This window comes from Halyomorpha halys, unplaced genomic scaffold (assembly GCF_000696795.3).
Source record: "Halyomorpha halys isolate HHAL.00 unplaced genomic scaffold, Hhal_1.1 Scaffold881.1, whole genome shotgun sequence".
Taxonomy (NCBI): domain Eukaryota; kingdom Metazoa; phylum Arthropoda; class Insecta; order Hemiptera; family Pentatomidae; genus Halyomorpha; species Halyomorpha halys.
In genome coordinates, this window is record NW_027105124.1 from 368,258 (window position 1) to 374,968 (window position 6,711).

At 27.7% G+C, this 6,711-nt stretch overlaps 1 protein-coding gene across 1 annotated transcript in view; it reads right to left on the minus strand.

Annotated features, from left to right (window-relative positions):
- LOC106686817 (alpha-tocopherol transfer protein) overlaps positions 1 to 5,968 on the minus strand; it is a 191,309-nt gene extending 185,341 nt beyond the window's left edge. The window contains exon 1 of the mRNA XM_014430364.2: positions 5,836 to 5,968. The gene's annotated coding sequence lies outside the window, so the exon portion shown is untranslated. The remainder of the gene's footprint in view (positions 1 to 5,835) is intronic.
- Positions 5,969 to 6,711: the final 743 nt, after the last annotated feature.

Sequence of the window (6,711 nt, forward strand, 5' to 3'; positions counted from 1 at the left end):
AGAAAATATGGTTGCTATTACTCTTGTATGGAAAAATTAAAAAATATGTAGTGTATACTTTATATTTATAGTTTACGATTTTTTTTAAATATTTTATTTACAAATGTGTTTAGCCTTTTACAAAAGAAAAGAAAGGAAGACATTAATGCTATGTCCAGCTTTATAATGGAAGGCTAGAAGGTACCTAGTTATCCGCTGGTTTCTAATTCTGCAGAGGGGGTGCTTATTAATTTAAATCTAAATTAATAATATATATATATAATAATTTTACCATAAATAATTGTTTTTAAACTTAAAGTTATCTTTAAATCTGTAAAATAATCAGTCGGCTTCACACTTTTTAAATAATTTGTCAAATGTTTGTAAATTATGATGTGAAAGCGCAAATGAACCAGTGCAAAGGTGCCACGTCGATGTAAACCATAGTTAGTTCTGTAAGAAAGAAAAGTGACTTTTTTAGTGCCCTAAAATATATTTATCAGAAATAATTAATCCAATTATCAACCAAATATTAGCAAGCTAGGAATCATTAATAATTTAAATATTAATTTTAAATTTAAAACTAAACTTTAAAAAACCCTCACTTATGTAAAAATAATAGAGCCCGTTCGACAATTAATTCCACACATTTGTGGTTTCTGTGCAATGATGAGAGCAAATCATTTCGATTTGTGAAAAAAAAACTCTTTGGAAGGACCAACATGAGCACTTGCACAAACATTGGCCAAAACTTTCACCAATACGTAAACATTGGCAAGTACTATGCACAATACCCGTGGCAAAGAATATTTGATAAATGATTTGTCATTGGGGTAAAGTGCAAGTAAGTCTATTATAAGTGTCATGGAAGAACCAATGAAGTGATTTTTCTTAACTAGGGAATTTTTTCTGCTTAAAGGAGGCGAGTTTTTTTTATTTATTTATTTTTTATTATTATTATTTTTTTAAAGATTTTTAATTTATTTTTTCGAGTTTTTTTTATTTATTTTTTATTTTATTTTTTATTATTATTATCATTATTTTTATTTTTTTTTATTTTAGTATGTATGAGATCATTCATCACTATTACCTATTGTCCACAACTGTTGTATTATTATATTATTGTTTTAGTTATTAGTTAAAACAAAAGGAGGCAGCTCGAACTGTTCTTGGACGAAGACCGAAAAACTGAACTGTTTTTCGGATACACCTGTTCGCGTTGTAGCTTTGTACTTCATTCACAGTCTTTTACCAAGGTCAGGTACGATTCATCTAATTTTGTTGTTCCAGGTATTTCCCACTCATTATTCTGAGTTTTATTTAAAAAAAAAAAAAAAAAACCTTAAAAAATCTTGTGTTACAGTTCAGGGATATTTTTTTCTTGGAATTTTATTTACTTGGTTACTTATGTTTATGCTTTTGTGTTTCTAATTATCATGATCAACATAAACTCTTTCTTGACAATCTTCTGGCATTAAATCTTAATTATCTTATTCACGAATTATCTGAATTTGTTAATGATATAAAATAGATAGTTTGTTATTTATATGATATTGTTAGTTATTTTTTGTTCTTAAAATGATCATTTCTGGGTTGTAATCATAAGTTTTCTCCTCTAGTAGGATGAATTATCTTAATAATTCTTCCAACCATGCAACAACTGACCTAGTTAAACTCTAAACGGTTTTAATTATAGATGAAATTAACTGTAAAGGATGCGAAATATTAGAAGAAAATTTACCACCGAGGAAAATAAAACTTGTATATTGTTTTTTAAATGATTGCTCATGATTATTTTTGTTTATTTTTTGCGGTCATTGTCCTTCATTTTCGCTTAAGCATGTAAGTGTTTCCGCAGCAACGTGAAAATCATTGAAGGGGATAATAAACTACATTTAAGCCTCATTAGTGGACCACACTAATTACATACTTCCTTACAGTACTTAAGCAACACAGTCACCGAAACTGTCTTATCCTTTAATAGTAAGTCATAATGTCGTTTTTCGAATTTAATTGTGTTGCATTTGATCGAGTAGAGATTGTTTCTGTTCCTTTATACAATTCTCAAATGAGAATTGAAATTAATACAGTAACTAAAATATGGGGGAATGTTTAGGATGGTATGTGTTGTGCGTCCAGAAGAAACTTCAACAAATTAATTTATGGAAAATTGTAGTCCATATCTTGAATATCTTGAATAGTAAAATATCAAACAAAAAGTTGTTTTATTTCTCATGTGTTTGGGGTATTCCATAGGTTGCACCGTAGGCTGGAGTTGATAAGTAGTTACACTGGCAGCTTTAAGATAGTTATGGAACGAGTACAGTAAAGAAAGTAACCGCAGTCAACGATACTGTTTTTGGAATACGTCCAATTCTAAATTAAATAAAAACTTATTTTTGTCAAATGTTCTACTATTCAAGCAAAGCGGCGACATGCCCCTCAAACCATCACGCCGTTATCAATCTAAAAGCCAAATTTGCATTAAAGTAAGTTTTTGTAGAATAATTTGTTATAATTTAAAAAAAAAAAAAAAATGCTAAATAGAAACACATTGACTACAGAATATTAAAAGGTTATGCTATCAAACTTTTCAAACAAAAAATATTGTAAATTAGTGTTTTATCATAAAATAGTAGCCATATAAACATAAGTCATAAAGCTTAAAAGCACTACGACAAATTATTGTGGCCGATTTAAATAAGCATTAGAGTAGTTCAAAACCATATTAGACTTTTATTCCTCGGTCAGCAATATGGTATTGTTTCGTGTATCCAGCTGTTATTAGAATACACCCGTGCTAAGTGTGTTAATCCTGCATTTTCAACAGGGTAGTCCAAGCAAGTAGTAAAACATTCAAATATAACCACCATTTTTCATTTTTTTAATTATTAAAAAATAAATTGTATGTGTTATAATGAAATTCGTATTAATTATTTGTATTAAAAAAAAAAAATCTAAAATGACATAAATAAAAGGTACCAAATAAATCTGTTAAGTAATACCTTTCACTGAAGTTCCTTCTTATTTCGATCAGAAAATATGGTTGCTATTACTCTTGTATGGAAAAAGAATCATCTAAATCCCTTATTTGATGAATTAAAACTTTTATATAATATTTTGTGTGAATGAGTTTTATATTTTAGGCTACAGGCTATATAAGAAACGTCTCATAAGATTTTGTCCAAATTTGTTAATTAGTCTGGTTCTAATACTGGCGAAGCAAACCAGCGCTTCAAACAAAGGTCTTGAAGGATAAACGGACTGTTTTAGTCACAAAATTAAAGATCAGTAGCAAACGTTATAAAAACAATTTCTGGGACCACTCAGCCCTAATTGACCAATAATTGATTACCGATTCAGATGAGCCAAATGATGAAGCTAAACCACAGTTCAAACCGTATCACTTCCAAAAAAAGAGAGAGAACGAGACATTATTCGCTGCTCGCGAGGTACTCACTCTTTGAGGATATTATTTTTGGATATAATTGGAAAGATATGTAAAATATTCATTATGTATACGTCAGATATTCTGTTTTTGCTTCTTTAGGAGTTTAATATTTTAGAAGAAAAAAAGTTCTTTAAACCACTGACATAGAAAGTGGATCATCATCGTGTTTTAGAGTTTATTAAAAAAGTTGATAAATATTTCTAAATTGAAATTTTTGATATGAAAGAATGTTTTCTAAAAAAATGTCAACTAGTTAGAGAAACCCCTTTATAATATATGCCTTTAAAGGCAAAGTAAACGAATTGAAATAACAGCTTTTAAATTGCAACTGCTTGATTTTGATGACGGGAATTGTGAAAATCAAAACATAAATATCTTGCCACAGAGATTTAGAACCTAAAAAGATAAAAATGCACTTCATTTTAAAATTAAGAACTACTATTATAATTTTTTTTTTTTTTACAAAAGACAGGTGAAATTATCTTCAATATCTGGAAGATCGCACCGGATTCAAACGAATACAAAACATTATGTATTCATCGCATAATGAGGCCGTCGTACATGTGTGAGTAAACATTTTTCAATATGAACATTATTAAGAATTAATTTAAAAGCCAAATAAAATATGAGAGTTTGGATACTACAACATTCTACAGAAACGGAAGCACAATATTCTCATTAATTCAAATGCTCAAAACTTACATTAGAATGAATGAAAATATTATTAGCATAGAAATAAATAGAATAATGAAATGGTTATTTAATTAATTATTTAAAAAAAAATATTAAAATATAGTCCAGCTCAATACTTATTCCTGACGTTTAATTGGTTAAATTGGCTCTTTTTCTTCCAAACTTTAACTAACCCTGCCCTATTCTTTTCAAGAGCTGAAGCCACTTTTGTTTCTGCTAATATAAAACCATTGGCGATTCTTCAAAAATTTATAATAATATTAATATAGTAGTATTAACAAAAAAAATGTCCATCATAGGTTCGAATTCTGTATTCACATGTATAATATGATTGTCGTCACTAAATTTAATTTTAAAAACCAAAACAAAATATTTTTAGAACTCTAAATGAAATAGGTCAGTTGTGTAACAAGTAATCCTCGTTAGCTAGATGACGGAATCAGTCCTTGAAATTATAACAGCATATAAAACCATTTGCATGAAAACCACAGGCATCAAGTCAGTCTTCTCAATGACTATATAAAAATATAATTTTAGGGCTACAGCCAAAATGATTCGAAATAAATCGATTTTATCAAAGCTATAAATATACCTGACAACGAACAATAAAAATACTTTAAACTTAGCAAAATAGCAACTTCAACTCTCAGGAATGTAATGAAGAATGGCATGAGCGCATTTATTGCGGTTAAATATTTTTTGATGCAATGTTTATTATTTTAATATATGAAATTACAAAACACGTATTGTTATTTGATATATATTTATTAATTTATGTTTACAGTGTTAGAAAGATTTTTTTAAACAATTTAATATAATTTTTAATGAATTTAATTATAACTATTATTAAATAAAATATAAGCACCATCACTCACATTTTAGGATTTGAAAAATTTAAATTGTGATTATATTAGGTTATGAAAAAAAAATTAAGTTTAATGTTAATTTCACAATATTCTTGCTTACTAATATAAAGAGTTTTTCCACTGCAGCTTTCACTTCCTGGGACAACTCCAATCAGCAAAATACTTTAAATGAATGAGAAAAAAATCACGGTTTTATAAACAGAATACAACTATACTATCAATTCAAAGTTAAAAATAAACCAACACATATATAGATTGTTGTTTGTGTCTTTATTATTTATAGAGTCTTTAATATTCGTAAATTTTTATTAATGATGTACGATGATAAATTAAAATTAAATAAATAAAAAAGCAATGCAATAATTAAAAAATATCCAAAAAAATAAAAATAAATACTTTATAACAAAGGATTAATTATGATAAATAATTTATAGTTAAATACGAAAACCAGAATTTAAGAGTTTTATGCATTAGAACCTACGTTAAAATATTTTTTTTATTTAAAAAAAAATAGGAAACAGATAAATAAAAATAGCAACAATCCAACCAATAATAAAATGTTTATGTTATACCAGCAACTGCCAAAAGGTACTCAAAAGATGGCAGCACAAGGCCCGGTCATTGGGCATTTCGAATTTACATTAATCACTTCCTGTCTATTGCTAATGACAAAAAAAGTCTTCCGCTTTAGCATCTAACTTTATAAATGACAAAAACGAACTGAATAGATAATAAAGCATTGATTTGAAACTAATTCATAATTTTAAATAATAATAATTACAAAGAAAAGTATATATAATATAATTAAAACGAACAAAACACAAATTATTAGAACGTTGGTTTTACCTTAAGATGTTGAATGTGCGTGGATCCTGGACTTACTGTGAGTGACCTTTGCCTACCTTTCCCCACCTCTCCAGTACGTTCAGTTCCCCCATAAGTAAACGTTTAGACCATTGTTTTAAAAGAACATGTTTTAAATATCTGCTCAAAATTCAAATTATATACTTATTTCTTCTTAAAGATGTTTCCTTGTCCAGCTACACGGAACATTAGAGCATGAAAAGCAATTTTCACGCGCAAGACCTTTCAATTACCGAGACCTGCGGTAACAAGAATGAAATTAATATAAAAACTTAATCAAATAAAATATTATGAATAGAGACATTAAAATATTGATTATTTTATCATTTCTTTAATTGGGTAAGTCTCAAGACCGTTCATTTGTCATTAATTCAACTTAAATTTACAGCTATCTGCTATTATCAAGTATCTTCTATAGTACATCCAACAAAGCTAACAATCACAAGTATAATACACTTCAATTGAAACGCCTTTAACTACTATTCTTCGTATATCTGAAAAAATCAATATGATTTTCACAATATTTAAAATAAAAATAAAATCAAAATATCACTCTATAGTCATCTTGTTATAACTATTGTTTTTTTAAGGAAATCTTTGTACATATCGCAGCATATAATTAATCGCAAATCTGACGAATAAAAATGTTTTGGTTTTATCTTATATTAGACGTACTTCAAGGATAGTAACGTAGATCGGGATTATTTTCTTTAGTGAGATCGCCCTACACACAATTCTAAATTTAGTAGCGATGTCTCAAATTAAATTCAGTCTACAATCTATGGAATGATTCAAATACAGAATTAAAAAAAAAAAAAAAAAGCTGACAGATGTGCCACTATCAAAACAAAGCAGCTA